This window comes from Lathamus discolor, chromosome 6 (genome assembly GCF_037157495.1).
Source record: "Lathamus discolor isolate bLatDis1 chromosome 6, bLatDis1.hap1, whole genome shotgun sequence".
NCBI classification, from domain to species: Eukaryota; Metazoa; Chordata; class Aves; order Psittaciformes; family Psittacidae; genus Lathamus; species Lathamus discolor.
The window spans coordinates 78,148,256-78,167,690 of record NC_088889.1 but is presented as its reverse complement, the minus strand read 5'-3'; the positions used below and the strand labels follow the sequence as shown (position 1 = coordinate 78,167,690).

Here is a 19,435-nt window from a genome sequence, read left to right as displayed (position 1 = left end):
TAACCTCTTCTTTTGCTTGGGGTGCTGAGCTCTAAGGACACAACAAATGAGTGCAAATGCCTCTGTAGCCAGAGAAGCAAACAAAGGGGGGCAGGGGTTGTTTAGAGAGAGAATCCCACTGGTTCTGGAGTTAGAAAATCCAGATTGACAATCAGAAAGACATTTTGGTGATGGCCAAATCAAAGCCCATAGCTGGAACTGTCCCTGCCTACTGTGTCCTTGTGAACAACTGCTGTGTTGTTCTCACAAGTGTCTGGGTAATTGAAGTCACCCTAGAGGACAAGATTCTGTTGGCCAAAGACTTGCTTGAGCAACCAAAGTAAGGTTTCGTTGGCCTTGTCATCCTGATTAGGGTGTCAGTAGCAGGTACCATACATAAGATCCCCCTTGGTAGCAACCCTTCTAATCTTCATCCAAAGGCATTCGATAGACCATTTGTCATCTCAGCTCCCCTCCATAAACTCAAATTTCTCTTTTACCTAAAGTGCAACTCCAGTTCTCTTCTTCCCTTCCTATCTTTCCAGAAGAGCTTGCAGCCATCCATTGTGCTCTTGCAGTCACACAAGTTTTCCCGCTATGTTTCTGTAGTTCTTACAACCATGTAACTTCCAGACTGGGCACGAAGTTCCAGTTCCTCCTGTTTGTGCATTGGTATACATGCACTAGAGGTGGCTGGACTTGGGGTTCTTCTCTTTGAAGATAATAAAATCATTAACCACAAAAGATTTACTATCCTGCTGAAGCCCTGGATGCTGTTTTTCCTTATTTTTCGTAATTGCAACATAAAGAGTCAATTTCTACCTGTAAATTTTTCATTATATGGTCATAGTAGAGTACGGGAGAGACTGTAAGGATCTCCTGTGCTAATTCATAGCAGTTCTAAGTGCATATACAAAGCTTTATTCCTGGCGGTGGTGGCAGGCCTTTTAACTGTATAGGTGGGGTGTCAAAAAGAGGGCAACACACTTTGGCCTAATAGTCAGGAGTTGAACTGCTAATACCTTCAGTTTGCTTTGAAAATCCATGCAGTGCAAGTGCTCCTGTGAAGTTTATTTGATTGAACAGGTTGCATAGTCTTTCTCTCCTCATACTAAAAAAAAGAAAAAAAAAAGAATAATAATTTAATAGGGTTTAGGGTTTTTTTTAAGGAAAAAAAAAAGTAAGTAACATGACATTTGTCGCTAAGCAGTGAAGCAAACTATTTGTGTTTCTAATAGCAGCCACTGGGAAAAGAGAGATTTGGGGGGGGGGGGGGAAATCAGCCAGAGGGAATAGGTTGATGAAAGCTATAAGTTCTAAGGGGGTTTTATTTCTTTGCTGCTTTGTAGTTCCTGTGGGTAAGCGAGTAAACCTGACAGTTCAAACTACATTTTCCTCAGTATCTCAAAATTCATTCGACTTCCCATGTTACTAATTATTTTTCCACCTGAGAATCAGCTATTTTGTTTCAGGCTACAGCAAGGAAAAAAGATGAAGCTTTATTATGAGGGTCAAAAAAAGAGAACTCTGCATCCTTGATGGCATGCAGCCTTTTGTAAACAAGAATATCAGTTCCTTTGTTTTTCAGTGCTTACAGTAATTTTTTAGCACTTACAAGGTGAAGAGGTGAATCCTTTTCTTTGCCTTCTTGAACGAATGAGCTCTGTTATTTAAAACCATATTGATTATTATAACGCTAAATACATCATATGTCTGGGAGATTTTAACCAGCATAGGCTGATGTTGAGAATTGTGGAAAGTGTGAACATTAATTTCACTTCTTTTTTAGGAAGCATCATCCAGGCATTAATTAAGTCTCTAATTAGGCATCCTATTACATTTTGCTTTAGAGACATTAAAGGCCTTGGAAACATACTCTGGGAAATGAGTGGGAATCTTTACATTGATTTCCATGGGGTTTGGACAAGTCACAAAGGGGTCGATTAGATTTTTTTATGGGGTGACAAAGAATTAGATTGCATTTATCTGACCTACCCTTTTCTTCTCCTTTGAGTCTTTGATGCTCAGAGAATGTACTCTGAGAAAAGAGTAAAAATATGACATCCAGAACAATAGCTTAATGGTTCAGTTGATCTGTGCAAGTTCTGTTGTCATTAAGTGAATAAGAAATTTAAATGCATAATTTGTAAAATGGATGCAAACTCAAGTAGCCATCAGTAAATGTTTTGGATTTATGGTTTAATATCAAAGGTGAGGGACCAGAATTGAGGTGGTGTAAGGACAGTCATTCTTAACAGAAAAAAAGTAACAAGCAACTTGCAAACAGTAACTTGAGAAATTATTTATAGGTGTAATTTATAACCAACCTTCAGAAATGCAACCTTGCAATAATGAAATGGGATTATTCATAGAGCAAAAGCCATACAGTAAGGTCAGAACTGAAATATGGAAAGAATATATTCTGTGGCTTTACAAGGTCCTGGAGCACCTTAAAATATGAATTCATACTCCCTCTGGCCTGCCTCCTGTGGAGCTGCTACTTTCACTGCCTTTTTCTTAGAAGACTGTTCTAGTCCTGTGATGAGAGGGATGCTGTAAGAGTGAGGCATGGGGGTGCTTGGTATCATTCAGGGGTTATGCCTCAGGATTTTCATGGGCACCTAGGAGACATCCATGCCCTGCAGATGTTAGTGAAGACTTGTGATTATTGCCTCATGAAACTTGAGGCCTGGGCTGGTGAAGCTTTTCATGAGAATTTTCAAAAATTATGGAAATTGGGCCAATGTTCCGAGGGGTGGTTTTTGTATCTCTATTATCAATGAGAAGGTCTGACAGTTAAGTTGAGGGAAAGACAATAGTAAATCATGACAGAAATTGTTTTGTCATCTATCTCAAGTGTACTGTTTTTTTCTTTCACCTGTATTTTCAAAGGTCTATTCATACAATCAATGAAAATGAAATCAAACTTTCACCTTATAATGTATATTATTAATAGGTTTGATGTCCTTCTCTGCTTCATTAGATCAATTAAGTAGTTTGGGAGAAATGGCAATTACAGTGAGAAATGTAAAAATGTTTTTCGTTTGTGCTTTCAGAGGGAAGATGCCATTTTAAAGTCAATTATGCTGAAGGTCTAACAACTTAGTCCACAATATGAAGTTTCTGACATGTGGAAGTGACAGCAGAAGATCATCTCTGATCCATCACTGGAATTGTTTAATACACCAAGAATCCAACTTCAAAAAAAAGAAGGAAGGGAGCATCATAAAATGTTCCTTTGTGGGTAAGATAATTTATCTAATTCTTTTTATAGTCTGAGAATAAGTGAATCTAGAAAATTCAGTTATGTAAGAGTTGAACAGAGGTCAAGTTCTGTCATTTCATTTGCACATAAAGGCAGATGGTGTTTGTACTAGTCTGGTTGTCTGTAATTGAACTACTATTTCTTACTGCAATAAATGATTGTGATGTGATGGAGAATATCAGACAGTTGACAGTTTTGTCCTGTCACTTGTCTGCTCTTGTTTCCAGAATTTCACTGTACTGTGGCCAGTTAATATCAGGGGATGATCTGGTCACAGATGTGTCTGTGGTCAGGCCACGTTGAAATGAAGTTGACAGTTTTGATGCTGAGCTGTCTCCTTACCTTCTGTTCACATTAGCAGCTTTGGAAAATGGTTCTTTGTGGTTCTGTGTGGTTAGCAAAAAGAATAATTTTTATAAGTATTTTTCATCCTCTTTTCATCTGTGAAAGGCTCAGCAAGAGCAACTTTGACAAAGGAGATGATACTCCTCACTAGTTTCTTATTACTTTTTCCCAAGCCTGGCCTGGCTTGAGGGATACTTGGCGTATCCTCAAGAACTTTCTTTGCTCAGATATTTAACAACTTACTGTAATTAAACAATGTTCTTGCTTTTTCAAGCAGCTTAAATTGCATAGATAGAGCAGCCACTGGGAACTTAAATGTTGAAGCATATTAAAGAGAAGGGTGTCTGCACTTCCTTGGATGTGTCTGCACAGTCTGTGTGCTGAGACAGTGCTGGCGGAACGACCAGTATAGTGCAAGCAGACCACTTGAACATTTCCAAATAAGGCTCTCAGACAAGATGCTGTTGCAATATTAAGGGGATACCTGCAGAAATAAGATTTTCTCTTCATTTTCTATTTCTTTGAGGAAGATGAAAAGAGGGGAGAGCAGATCTAACGCCAAATACTGTAAGGGAAACAGCGCTTTAGCTGTTTACAGTGATTTAGATAACTGAGCTGTTGCCCTGGCTTTTCTCAGGTATTTGCCATGTTTAATGAATTTCTCAGACATTTCATTTTCTTTGTAAGTGCCAATTATCAATCTGAAGCAATGGAGGATGGTTTGACGTGAACTGTCAAGGAAGTTTATAAAATTATCATGTCAATGCTGTACTCTTCTAGCAGAGTTAGGGAAAGATTATAAGAAAACAATATTGTCATTTAATTAAACAGTATGCATGTTAATATTTTGCTACTACTCATTACTTATTGTTCACACTGGTGAGTACTAGCTGTCACTTTTTGGCGCCATCAGTCTGTTGCACTTAGTGCATCACCATGCACTTGGTAATGTTTATTTCTTTAGATGGTCTGAGAACTTCAGGTGATAAATTGGAGAGGGGCCTTTGTGTACTACAAGTGGTGATTTTTCTCACCCTAATACTACCCTAATGTGATGCTAAACAATATTTCAGCCACAGTTGACTGCACGTATTTTAGGTGTGATTTCCTGTTCTTACTTTTTCAGCCATCAATGGAAGGAGTTCCTATACCCCAAACAAACTTCTTTGTGTTAAGGTATAGTCTCAAGTTGTCTATACATTCAGGGTTCCCACATTTTCTCCAAATCATCAAGTTTATCTATTGTTTAGGTTTGTATTTAATTTTAGATCTGAACACACAAGCTCCTGCCGCTCAAAAGTCTACTGGCTGGATAAGGAGGGAAAGCTAGCTAAGAGGTCCATGCTCATTTGGGTCACAAGGCACAAGCACTGCCTGTGGAAACCATGTGAGCTCTCCTGGAAATAGTGCCAAGAGCAGGTACAAAAGACCTTGCTGTAGACCAAGGATGCATGTAAGAACTGACTAGCATCCAGATGGGCAGAGAGACTAGGCTCAAATTAAGTCGCTGGTACTAATCCCAGCTACCACCACTACAGAAAAACTCCTTTGAACATAGGTTTATATTTTAGGTCAAAGAAAATGAAGGTTCTTTCCAGTAGTGTTGATAGGTCTTTGGCAATACTAGTTAATGAGCATTCAGTTTTCCCTGTGGTAACAATAGATTTGCTCTAGACTTTTTAGAACATTTTTGGCCTCTCTAATGGCTACCCTCAACTATTATTTTTCACTCTGAGATTTGTGTCAAAATAAATCCTGTTCTTTCTGGGATGCTTACAGGCATTATGGAGTCACCATCCCTGGCTGTGTAAATGTGATTATTTGTGGCACTTAGGTGCATGGTTTACAGGTGGGCTCGGCAGCACTGTGTTAATGGTTGGACTCAGTGAGCTTAAAGGTGACGTAATCTATAGGTGATGTTTGAGGCAGTTTCAGCTGAAGGACAAACTGTATGTTAGTATTCTCTTTATGTAATTGATACTTCTTTTGTGTGCAAAGTCAGGTTTCTGGCAAGTTTAATGCTTGTAAATGGCTGCTTGGGAATGCGTGTGGCATCCAAGAGCAATTTGGATACCTAAGTGGGACCTGTATGTGCTGTTGTTAAGTGAGTAGATGTTAACACAGTTGCAGTTGTTTAATTGGCTGTGCTGTAGAAGTGCCTCCTGCTCTCTGGTCACTTTTTTCCAACCCAAACAATTCTATGATTCTATGTTGAGCATTTCTTTATTGTAGTCTAGAAGGACTGAACACTGAGCAAAGCTTTGAATCAGGGCGAGATACAGGGCTATGAGCACTCTTAAAAAAGTGTTCTTGAATCATGGCCTTATTCTTGGGAGATGGGGATTGCTTGGTTGGAGAACTTCCCTCCTTCCTTCAAAGAACAGGAATTTCATTGGGATCTGTCAATGCTTAACATCCTTATAAATCAGTCCACATGCACGTCCTCAAACCTAGAGAGGGGTGTTCATGTCATTTCCCATTACTAGAAGACTGTTTACGTCTAGCAGAATTTGGCCTTCAACTTTTAATTCATCTTTGCACTGGAGATTTTGTAATGTTATGCAAGCAAGAAGTGACCTCTTCTTGCTACATACTTAATATATCTGTTGTTACAGGTACTTCTCAAAAATTAGCAGGAGTGAGTAGAAGCATAGGATAATTTGGACTGGGAGGAACTTCAGGAGGTCATCTAGTCCAACCTCCTGCTTAAAACAGGGCCAGTTAAGAGATTGATGTGCTTTTAAATTTTGGGACTTTTTACAGTTCCCAGCAGATCACAGGTTAATTCCAGCACAGTGATGATTTCACCAAATGTCATTCATTTCTTTAGAAATTCAGCTGTTACCACTTTTATATGCTTTTAATTCATGGGTTAACTATGGGAGCTCAGTGATGTATAGTGACAATTCTGTAGTCCTTTAAAATGCTGCACTCATTATTATACCACCTTATAACTTTCCTCCTAGTTCCAACAAGTACAAGATATACTATTGTTATGATAAGTTATGGATCCCCAGCGGAGGCATTTAATTTCATGGTCTGTTAAGGGCTATAACAGCCTATTAAAATGGGGGGGGGGGGGAGGGGGAATCTTACTTTAAAAAATAAAATAAAACAAAATAAAATAAAGGCTATGTAATGAAATGCTTAGAGGCATTTCTCCAAGAGAGCTATTTATCAAAACCCAAATCTTTGCAGTAATGCAGTCCACAGGGACTAACAATGAGAATAGTGTGGCTATCCTTTTTAACAAACATTGACTACCATTTTAATTCAGAAAAGATATCAGTGGCAGATGAAAAGAGACTAAGCTAATACTGATGTTAGCATATGATTTTCCTTTCATTATTATTCTTAAAATAGCCAAGGAGTTCGGACAATTAATGATTCTGCTCAGGCTATTATCAGTGCACAAACCTGTGAAAGCTTGCTCAATGCTTAACTTTGCTCAGATAAATAGTCCCTTTGGCTTAAAAACATCAATAAGGCCCTAGTGTTTGTGCTGGCCTTTTGGAAGCTTTCATAATGCAGTTATCCCTGTGTGAACCGAGAGCAGCACTCATAGGCTTGACTGAGAATCTGAAAATAGGGCCCCATGCCAATAGAAGTGGCAGAGCCCAGCTGCTTACTTTTCAGCTCCAAAACCTTTGGGTTTTGTTTGCAGCTGTCTGTCATAAATACTTGCTTTGGAGAATGTAAATAACTAAAGATGAAAGGTGATTTTTGTATAAGGGAAAATAAGTAAATAGATGAAACCTTTCCTAAACTCACTATTCTGTTTAGCTGTCTGACTACCTGTTGCAGTACCTGTTGTAGCCAATGGGAAACTTTCACTGGCTTTAGCAGACATGGTACTGATCCCTGGAATTGTATCTGTAAGTGTTAACAAAAAATCCTACAGAACTACCAGACCTGAAGATTCAGGAATCTGGAGTAGGATTAAATAGTAATTTCTGCCTGGTTGGTATCATCTGGGACTTAAGTTACAGAGGGCATTAAAGAACACATTATTAAAATAAAAAATAAGCCCACAGCCTGAAAATCACTGAAGTCCTTCCCTATCCATTCCCCAGAATACAGTTCTATTGTCCTTTATTATTAAAATATCATAATAGCACCAGATATGGCCTGAGTGTTTTACATTGTGGAGCAAGATACAATCCACAGTTAAAAAACTGTCAAATGAAATTATAAACCAATGAAGAGGGGAGCTGGAGAAAGCAGAGAGGTGAAATTCACAGGTTGCAATTAGATAATGTTATTACCTTGATAATGTTTTCAGCACCTCCATGGTGTCTTGGAAGTACTACAGTGTGCAACAACAGCAAATAATGGTTTGGAGAGTCAAGGAGTGTTGTCGAGCAAGTTCTGAGTTAGTTGCTTGGGAGAGGTTGTAAGGGAATTTGAAGATGGGGGCATGGCAACTGGCACAAAGTACTGAGCTAATAGAAAAAGACAGACTTTGGTCGCCATCATTCCATGGTAATAATAAGCCTCGAGTATGAGGACAAGCAGCCTCAATCTGGAGCAACTCGGAGCAAATCAAAGTTTCAGTAGTTAAGGTGGGAAATAATTTGTGGCTTTATCAGCGAAGGAGCTGTATGTTTAGAAGGAACGTGGGGCCATGAATTGGAGGCAGAATGATGTAGTGCAGCAGGATTCTTGCGAGAATATAATGAGCTTCTGCCCTTAAATTAAAACTTTCCTTTAAAGATTTTGAATCCAAAAATAACTATCAGGGGAGTTTCACAGCAGCATTAATTACTTTCATTCCTAAATCTGACGGTGATCCAAATTCATGTTCCAACTACCATCCCTTTTCCCTTATAAATTAAGGTTGCAGAGCTAAATTATTGGCTTCAAGGACTGCAAAGGCAATTTTCTACATCACATCTTATTCCCAAGTTGAATGTTATACGTAGATTATGCACAAACAATGCTGAAAACCTTTATAGCAGTATCCCTTGAGCCCGTAAACTCTTTGTCTACTAAACAGAATTTCCTAATGACAGTGGGAAAGCATGTGACTGCCTACAATGGGATTACCTCTTCTCTAACCCTCCACTGCTCTTTGGCCCATATTTGATGCAACTATTTTTCTCCTTTTTTATGAGGCTTACAAGTACTATGATTTTGAGAGGTACTTTCTCATGGTCCTTAATTATCCTTTTTCTTCTGGCTTCAAGAAGTCTTTTTTCTTAATAACATAGAGAGATGTCACACAAGACATAGATGTGTCTTTCAGATGTATCTTCTCTTTCAGTTATCACTAACTTTGATTGCTTTCTGTTTGGTTGGGAAAAAATGTAGGTTGCCTGGAGGGATTTTGTTCGAATAAAACAACGAACTGGTATTGCCATAATTCAAGACAGATTTTGGATCCATGTCATACCCATGTGCTATTTAACCTGTCCACTGGTTGAAATAGAGTATTTTTTATTTTCAGACCAAGATTAGTGATCACACCTGGGGGCAGCTGAAGTTGCTCCCTCGTCATATAAAGTGTAAAATACCCTGTGCTTATCTCTGTCATAAGATTCCAATACAGTAGTCTGTCTAGCTTCCCCTTGTTTCTTTGACATGCTTTGTGCTACTCTCCAAGTGTAGGGCCAAGGAAGCCATGAAGAATAACAACTGGATGTGAAGGATAGGACATAGGAGTCATTCTTATTTTTCTCCTGTGGTTGAGTAGCAAAGGAGCATCTCCCTGCTTTTGGCTGGGACTGCTGGACTCCTTCACTGGCCACAGGTCACCTGGGCAGCATGCTGATGCCTGCATCTTGGCTAGGCACAGGTGTCCACTGGCAGTAAGTCCATTTAAACCACCATCTGAATATGGGCACAAACTTCTTTCAAACTCCTTGCCCTCCCCCCAGCTCCCTGTTTAAATGCATCTCCTTCTTTTCTTTTGTTCGAGTTTGCTGATGTACAAATGTGATTAAAATATCACAGACCTAGAAAGCCTGTGAATGAACAGCAGCAGCTTCTTGGGACTGCTTAGCTTGGCTCAGCCCTGGCTGGGCTGGTTTTGCAGGCCTAGGTTTGCGAAATAAATTCTCTTGCTACAAACTAAAGTTTGGATTTAGCTGAGCTTCAAGTGATCATAGACATCAAAGTAGGTGGTGGTGTTTGGTGTTTATGTTTTTAAGCTCTCAGTTGGTGCCTTGGCCTACTGCTTGCACATCTGTGAGTATACCCTCACAGACACTGTCCTCCGTGCTTTTAGCCAGAGAAGCTCTGGTTTTCTGCCTTGGTGGTATCAGCAGTTGGGAACAGATTCTGATTTTTTCTTTTTTCTGGTTTATGCTGGAGCAAAAGTCAAACCTACCAGATTCCCCCCCTCCCCGAGACTGCTGGTGCTTTCTGAGAGATGTATCCCTGCTTTCCTGCAAATATGATGGTACAAAAGTTACTAGTGACCTCCTGGCGTAGCATCATTCTCCCAGAAATGTGTACTTAAAAATAAGACTGAAAAAATATTCTCTAATTCTACAACTGACATGCTTCGAAACTTCTGACAATATTTGGCAATCCAGAGGTATTTAAATCCTAACTCAGTAGTTAACTTCCACTGACATAACTGGATCCTGGAATAGCTTGAAAATGTGGGCTGTATTTTTAAGTAGATATTTTCTTAGGTACTACAGTGAAATTAAGGGTTTAACAGGAAACATCACTTGTATCTTTTGCCTTTTTCTCACTCATTGGTCTTGTATGCACTTATTAAAACTTTTAATATTTAAGGTTTAAGAAAAATGAATTTACGTTTCTCTGTAATCTGGGACCACTCTTGGAAGGACCCCCAGTAACTGGGACACCTGAATGGTATAACAGTTCAGTGTAATAAAGCTGAGACATGCATATCACAGGCACTTGACTCGAGGCTATCAAAATATATGGAACTAGTAAGATGAAATCCTTCCTGTTTCAATATCAGTTTTTTTCTGGTCCAGTGTTCTTAGCAAGGGAAGCTGGCACAGCCTGTTTCCCAAATAGTGCATGAGCCCCCAGGCTTTTCTGGACATTGAATTCTGATTTTTCTTGGGTTTTAACTAACTCATTGCCCTCTCTGGCATTTGTTCTGCTTCGAAATGTATAGAAGGGATGGCAGAGCAGTTTACTGTAGTATTCCTACTTATTATTTGGAAACCAAGGAGAAGAAGAAACAACCTGGGATCTTCTGCGAGGTTATGGGGAAAGGCTTGTTTACCAGATCTCACATTTCTGGCAAACAGCTGGCTGTAGTTTTAATAATGAGCTGCCCATAATTGGAATGTATTTAATCCAAGTTAACACACATGCACTAAACTTGCTAATTGGGAATTTCTTTTTATAAGCACATTATTCTTGCTTTTTCAAGTAGTGTTAACGTGCTGATACAGCAGAGAGAGTGCACCTCGCTACATGAATGCAGCTAGCAGGCCCCAGTGCATGGTAATTTTTGAAGAAAACATATGGTAAGAGTAATGGCTGAAGCCTGTAGACAGCTTGCCTAAATTACAGTGTATCCATTGAAACCAGGACACATGCTAAGCTGCTGAAAGCAAAGAGATGTCATTAAAAAATGATTCATATACCTTTGCCTTAATGAGTGCTCACACTTGAGGATTGCCAATTGCCTGATCAATAGCTTCGCTGCTGCAGAAGGCGAAGTTCTTTTTGCAAGTGAAATATTTCCATTACAGAAGTGGGGAACTTCAGCATATACGCTTTTGCCTTAAAGGAATTCGAAAATAATATAATTTTTTGTGTTTCTGAAATGTGCCTATATTTGAATATAGTAAATAAACAAGCATGAACTGCCATATGGAGCGATTTCATAACAGCACATGGTGAGGTTCTAATGAGTTTTACCATACTGTGCCTGACAGGTGAATTCTCAGCTTTGCTTACAGGAAACCAAAAATAATTCATCCAGGCCAATAAAGTTTGATTTAGATAAGACTTGATTATTTTTGCTATCAGCCATTAAGAACCATTCTGTCCTCATTTTCAGGAGGCAACAACCAGCCTGTGCTCCTGAAATGGTTTTTTATTGGGCTATCAAATTCAGAGAGACTTGTTTACTTATCAAGTACTGCAGTTGTCAATATTCTGTAGTCCACTGACTGCTGCTTTAAACAGTGTCATGTTTAGGAGTTGTTTTCAAGCTCAATTTAGAAAGAGTGAAGTTATTATTAGGAATGCAGAGCCTACAGACCCCATTATGCCAGCCAGGGTACAGAGTAAGAGACAGACTTGCCACAGAGAATGTGTAGGCAGTGTTTTGTGCTTATTGACAGGCCCAAGCACCTCCAAAGCCAAGTCAGCTAGTCTCAATCCCGCTGCAGGTGGGTGCTCCGTCACCGACTTAATGGCAGCTTGAGGTCTGTCAATGAGATGTATTGTGCTATTGAAAGATTACAACATGAAGCAATATAGGTGCTGCCACGTCAAACGGAGCTGAGTTCTGTCTACTGCAGCACTGCACAGGCAAAAGCAGGTCTGATAGAGGAAGGCTTAGAAATCTTGTGTCAAGTCTGTGTCATAAGCTGCTGGTTCCTTTAGATCTCATCCTCATCTCTTGTAATTAAATAATGGCCTTAGGCCCTGAAAGCCAAGTTACATGACCAAGGCAAAGCCATGGAGTTAATTTTGATGAAACAAATATTATTTTACTTAATTTTTCACACCATGAAGACATGCATATTAGCGTACTGTTTCAGATAGCCCAGTTTCTCTGGTTCTCCAGCAAACTAGGGCATTGAATTATTCACAGAAGGCAAGTGCAAAGGGAGGTGTGTGCCGCCTAGACCTCCTGCTGCTGCAAGAACAAGTAACTGGGCTTGCCTTAACATTTGTAAGAGTTTCTTCCTTGATGCTTCCCAAAATAGCTTAGTGGTCCTGGAAGGCTGGTAGGTCTCAAACTTCTAAGATTTCACCTTAGTACTAACTACTGCTTTTTAAATTTTCTGGGTGAAAATACATGCTGGACGTCATCTCAATCTCTCAGAGGCCCTTTATTCCCATTGCTTTATTCTTCACTAGTCTCTTCCTCCTTGCTCTTCTGTTCAGCAGGTGAAAAATGAGCATTTATGCCTTTTCAATAAACTGGCAAGTAGGTAGGCATGGCAGTCCTGTGTAGCGTGTGACATTTTATGCAAAGCTTTATCTCTTAATCTCTGACCTTTCTTTTCTTACCCTTGGTTCAATTTCTTTCTGCCCTGGGGTTTGAGACAATGAAAGTTGATTATGGCTCCTGTTAGGCCCTTTGGGGGGTTTGGCTCTTCATATGCATCTACACAAAAAAAGTGACCTTGAAGGTCCTTTTTCAACAGTTCCCTATCATACTTCATCTCCTTTTCATTCTGTTTCTGTCAGCAGAAAACTTCTGTTAAGTGAGGGTCATGTAAGAATTCAGTATGATCAAAAATTATGTCAAATGAAAGTCTATTTATTAATTTCTAGGGAATAATAATCTTGGGATTCCTGCTCAAGGAATTCAGAAATCTTTGCTGAAAATTTGGATTACCTCTAAATCCCAAAGTAGGAGTCCAATTTGCAAACGCATTCCCAAAGATGCTGAGGTTTAGACAGGTCTTTTGGGTCCCCTATTTAAAAATTAAATAAAAGGGGCTTCTGATGTTTTCCAGAATTAATATGAGAATGACTTGGGTCCTCATTTGAAAGTATCACCAATGGCTTTGAAATGCTTTTTCTTTGCATTCACGAGCTGTGTTGCAGTCTGGTGTCCTACTTTTGGATTAAACACTTAAGCAAGAAGCTATGAAATTAAACCAGCATATAACCGAGCCAATCTTAGGTAGTATCTCTGAGGTAATTAAGAGCAGAGCAACACAGTGATCAAATCAAGGTTGCAATTAAAACTGAATCAACAGATCAATGGGTTCAAATGAGCAAATCATCATGTTAATATAGCAGGTAATCAAGTAGAATTAAGAGGTTGTCACTGGAGGGAATTTCTGTTAGTCTTAAATTTCTGGGAGAGATGGGGAAGAACCCATTTTCTTTTAGCCTGATATTTGATGGCAGTGATCTCTGGCCTCAAGAAAGAAGCATGTGTGACCTTTCTGATCATAAGTTTACACCCAGTGCTTTTCATCCAGTATTTCTGACAATTTGATTTTGGTTCATTTTTAGAAGGTGCAGCTTACCACATCTCTCTTCTTCTAGCTCACAGTTTTACAGATCTGTTTGTTCTTACAGGTTATTGATCCCTAGAACACTACAGAATCCAATCCTGGTTTTAGCTATCATCTCTGTATTTAAATACATCCAATAGCAGCATTTGGACTACCTAATGTTAACTTCCATTGCTAATATACCTTGGAAGTCCAATTTTGAAACAGAACTCAATGAACAAGAAGACTCAGTCTTTTTTGCCAAGGTCTTACAACTGAAAACTAATGTAACAAAAAGTAATTAGGAAAGCTCAGGGAGCAGCGTAGCTGTTTTAAGTGTGTGAATAGACGGAAGATGCTCAAAATCACATGGTGATTTGGGTTGTCCTATCAGACAACCTCCACTTTGGTTTTCAAAAGCCACTAGTGATCAAGCATAGCCTAGATTTGAAAATGTAGCAAGAAGTCTAAATCAAGAACATACACAGGCTTTGGGCTATAAGAAGATGTAAGTGGAGTCTGTGTGTGAAAACTGAACTTGGTCATCTGGTAAAGAAAATGAGATTACTTCATTAATATCAATGTACTAAAAAATATGGTTTTGTTAAGAGACTCACTTATAAAATGTACTGGTTCTGTGGTGCTCTTCTGCACTGCTCCTTCAGCTTCTTGTACCGTGCTGGAGCTCAGAGGCAATCTTTCGCCGCAAAGAGAGCATCTTTGTAGGTCAGTTTAGTCCTTTCTTTTCCAAATCATTGGGAATGCCCGTCTGAGATCTTCACCGTCCTATAAATGAAGCTAAAACATGTCGTTTGTCTCAGAAGTTAGTAGAGGCATACAGACAGGGCAATAACACAAGGCTTGTCTCCTCAGGTAAGAACAACAGGATCTTTTTACATTTGACTGTAATTAATTCTCTTCCTGATGGAAGTACGGACTCAGTTACAATGTGGGCCTTCTCTACAAGTCTTCAAAAGTATTTTGCCAGATAGGTTAATTTCAAGACTGAGTCACGTTTATTCACTGATATAAAATAACCCTAAACACAGGTCATAAACACAGAGGTAAGTCATCTGTGCCTGTTTAGTATGATAAACTTGTTTTGCCTTTTCTCTGTTAATGGGGATGGCCTTTTGGAAAGACTGTAAAATTATTATGTGAACAAGAGATTGTTTAAAATTCAGCATGGTCTGGGGAGTTAGGCTGTGCTTCTCCAGTCAAAAAGGATGCCTACAAATCTTGCCATCTTAATTCAGAGACCAGATGCAACACAGGTCAATTTAATTTCATTACTGTCAGAAGGTCTTCTGGAAAGATTATAATGTCTGCAAGCCGCTACCTGCCTCAAGGTGATGCCACATGAGGGGAATTCACTGGGGACCGCATGCTGGAGTGAAATTAATTAACCCGTGTCAGCCGTGGAGAGGTAAAAGCAGGCCCATAGCTTCTTCCTTGCTCACCAAAGGCAAAGTAATAATCAGTTTAAATTTCTTACACTGTTAAGAATCAACACATGAAAAGTTAAATAAGTAGGGTTTGGTTGGTTGGTTGGTTGGTTGTTTTTTAAATTGGTAGACAATTGTGACAAAAACGAAAGACTGAAAAAGTAAGAGAAGGCATATTTTTATTTTCTCTTTTTGTGGTATATACTCACTAAGCTTAAGGTAACGGAAATGCAACTGCAGCACTTGATTGCCCATGATATCTAATTTTCAAACAGACATAAATGCTACGGAACAACTTGTCATTTTAAAAGGGTAAACAAAAAAATCATGTAAATTAAGTGACATTTAAGAAATTTAGGGTTTCTATTACAGCCACCAGGGAAATCAGAGACCTAAGGAAGAAATGTCTCTTTAGAGCATTGATATTATCAGGCTTGGGAGAGAGATACTCTTAACTTTTTTTCCCTGTAACTGATTGTCCGAATAACTCAGAAGCCTGATTTTGGATTCAGATTATCACAAAGGATTAACTGTTTCTTTTTAATTATGGACCCTGTATTTGGAATTAATTTTTAACTTAATGAAAATTAGTTCACTAAAGCAGTGAGAGGCTAAATGCAATCAAGTGGCTGTAAGAAAGAAAAAGCCCCACCGAGGCTCTGGGGTTTTTTTTTTTTGAAAACAGGAGAAATAGTGCACACTAGTAATGATTATTTTGGGTCTTTACCAAAGTGTTTCTAAGGCCCACAGAGCCTGCACTGGGATAGAGGAACACTTTAATCCCATTCTGAGGTCCATCCAGAACATCTGCTATGTAGCCAAGTTTGCCCATTATTAATGGGTATCTGCACAAAGACTGCTTCAGTCAAAAAGACCTTGAGGTGATGAGTTAAGCACCATGGTGTTGTCTGCAACTAACTGGAAAATACATTGACAGCAGTCTCATATTTGAATTGTTTAAGGATGCTTGAGGCCAAGCTCTCTTTAGGCTGGATGGGTTGAGGCTGGAAGGGAGACAAGGGAGTCTCCAGCTAAAACTTCATAAGGATGAGTATGGCATGAGAGAGGCTCCCCTGAAGTCATTTGGGTGTTAATCGCACCCTTGGTGAAATGCAGCCTGAGGGGGCCATTGCCCATGGTAGCTGGGAGCATGTCCTGGTGCATGCTCAGGCTTTTGCTGCCTCTGAGACTAGGTCAGGCCTAAGGGCCCCTGCTGAAGAGACTCACCTCTTCTGGGGCATGGCAGCAGAAATGAGCTCCTGCTGTAGCTGAGCAAAGCATCCTCTTGTACGTTGGTGATGGAGAGCAGCAAGGCATCCCAGGCAGGGAGTTTTGCTCAAAGTGCAGACTGTAGCCACTGGTGTTGCACAGTATAAATGCTGATACCTTTTCAGTCTGCAGTGGGATGCTGCTGTATCAGCGAGCAGATGATGAGAAGAGCAAGCAAGGGGAAAGGTCACCTCCCATACTGTCACAGCACATCAAACAGCTAGCTGGTATTTCTAACCCTCAAGTGCAGGGATTCATCGTGCTTATCTGAGAACAGTGCTCTGTGCACCAGACAGCAGTTAGGGCCTGTCCTCGCTGCTCACATTTATCATGTTAGAAGATGACCTTTGAAGGATCAAGCTGCCAAACACCATGCTGGCCGCAACTTTGCAATACATATAGCCAAGAGCTAGCTGTAATGCAGTGTTATGCCAACTTGCTTAGCCCAAACAGGACCAGAGCTTGACCTCAATATAGAGCATGACCCATTCTTTGCTGTATTATCCAATTAGTCATTAATTTGTCTCTTTAAGGTCTTGTTCTAACGAGGCAGTCTTACTGCCAAGATAATCCCTAACATTTCACAAGCATAGCTTTATAGACAGTTCTGATGAAAGGCAACCTCAAGGGGGTTGACTAATCTTCCCCCTGTCCTAAGGCAGGATCAGCAAGACATTTAGGCTTTTCATGAAAGATATTTATCTAACCCATCTTTAAGAGAATCCATAATTCTGGGGGGAGGGCTGGGTTGTACACCCTGCCCCTTACTCTGTCTTTCTCTACAGCTTCTGTTTTTGTTTTTGATTGAGGGTTTTCTGGACTTATTTCATCCAATAAATATTTGGCTACAGATAGTTGAAAGAATGCATCTATATATTGCCTGTGGCTTATAGTCCATTAATTAATAACCTGAGGCAATCTGTAGTAACTTCCACTGATGCGTAAGAGGCTGTCTGTATATGTACCGTTCAGATGTGTCTTAGAACATCTCATTGTTCACTTAGAAATGAAGGCACATTCACGTTTAATAGAATAAGTGCTCATATTTAAAAAAACAATCTTTAACTTAGTCCTTCCATTCAAAAATGCTTTTCATTGTTTTTTTATAAAAACAAAAAGTGCCTCTGCTTTGTAGAGCACTGTCTGGAAAACAGACTACACTTTAGCTTTTTTCAGAGGCATTTTACACATAGATTTTGGGCAGCAACTACATTATGATGTTTGGGAAATAGAGCTATGATCTTCTGTGGTCCTTGTTTGCTTTTTGTCAGTGATGTCTCTGACTTGGAAGATTTGTAGCAGTCTCATCTACAAAATTATTTGTATGTCAGCAGAGAAGGTGTAAGCTTTTTCTGTCCTGAAGGGTTTCATAAAACGTTATGCAAGTGTCTGTTGCAGATGGAGTTGGTAACACTGCTCACTCTTAAGGTAGTCCAGCATTTGGCATTTTCACTTGCCAGGTTTTAATTATTCAAACTGTAACTTTTTATGCAAATATTTGCTTCAGGCTAAATGTTTTAGAACTTTCAGGAAGAATAGTTCAGCTGCATCCAAGAGTACAGAAATCCGAGGAAAGGAAATTAGCTTTTCCTCATGATAAACAAAATGTTGAAATGATATCATTAGAAAGGTTGGTTTGCTCTTTGTTTAGAAATGTTTTGACAGAGGGATTTGCTCTAGCAGCAGAGATCTGTCTACTCCAACTCCTTGAAAATCCAAGACGAGTTTCCGAAAAGCCTCGACTGGACGGTGCTCAGTGTCTGTGCACTGGAGTAGTCACTGAGTTTTCCAGGTAGCTTCTGCTATTGGCTTTTGAGAGGCTGTTTAAGCTCATGGCCATCTAACTAACCTGTTTAATTTCCGAGAACAGCCAAAGGAAATGACAGCAGTGCATGCATGTTTTCTGTCTGTCTAGTGGATATCCATAGGGCAAGAACTGTTCTTTCATTATTCCAGCCTACAGGTGATCTGGTGGCAGTGTGCACTGTGATTCATGCATTTCCATTTATTCATTTTTGTAGTTTATCCATTTCCTGGAGGAGGGTGGGGGAGATGTGCTACTGCCAGGCATTCAGTGTCTCCTGCCTGCCTCTGATCGCTGGGGTTTGTTCTGTGTCTTAAACTGAGAAGCGTGAGCCAGCAGCTGACATTTTGTATATATCACAGATTCACAGAGTGGTTTGGGTTGGAAGGAACCTTAAAGCTCATCCAGTTCCACCCCCTGCCATGAGCAGGAACACCTTCCACTAGACCAGGTTGCTCCAAGCCCCATCCAACCTGGCCTTATTAAAGTTACTTCAGAGATATTCAATCTGTTTGTATTTGTCTATTACATGTTTAACCCACCTGACCAGCCCTCTGCAAGCACTTGGCAATGGCAGCTTTAGTCAAGATGAAGTCTGTTGGCAGTAACTTTCTGGAGGGGTCTAGTGAGGACAGAGCAGCGATGTAGCCAAGTACTTGCAGTAGTGTTAAGCCTAACTAGGTTCAACTGCTTATTCTAATGTTCACTTGAAAATAAAAGAAAAGCTCTCTGGATTCAGTCCAGAAATTGTCTGTGTTGAGCATACCGCATCACCAGACTGCAGGGACTGCGCAGGATTTACCCTGGCAGCTGGAAGAAGCAAATGCAGAGACAATTATGGTGTTAAGCACTGAACCAGAGAGCAGGGAGACAGTGAAACCCTCCCCGCTTTAGGCACTTGATCCCTTGTGATGATAACAGCCTGCTTATTGTTGCCAGACATCTCATCACAGCCAGCGGTAGAATCTGTGCTATGTACCCAGCTCTGAGACTCCAGCTTGAGGAGTCGTTCTCACTTCATAAAATTTCGTGATAAGTTGTTTTATGAAATTTAAGCCTATTTTCCTTAACATTACGGATATACACACAAACAGCCTCACTCAGGTTTGAAAAGGAACCAGCTACCTAGTATCTCAAAACTATTGTGTGCTGAATTATTTATTGTTCAGAATCTCATGTAGCTCTCAACATCTGTATCAAATTGGAG

General features: G+C 39.8%; 1 long non-coding RNA gene across 1 annotated transcript in view; it reads left to right on the top strand.

Moving 5' to 3' along the window:
* The window catches only part of LOC136016569 (uncharacterized), a 461,128-nt gene that overhangs the window by 313,643 nt on the left and 128,050 nt on the right, over positions 1 to 19,435 (top strand). Inside the window, exon 4 of the long non-coding RNA XR_010613651.1 lies at positions 3,036 to 3,223. This is a non-coding gene — a long non-coding RNA (uncharacterized LOC136016569). The remainder of the gene's footprint in view (positions 1 to 3,035; positions 3,224 to 19,435) is intronic.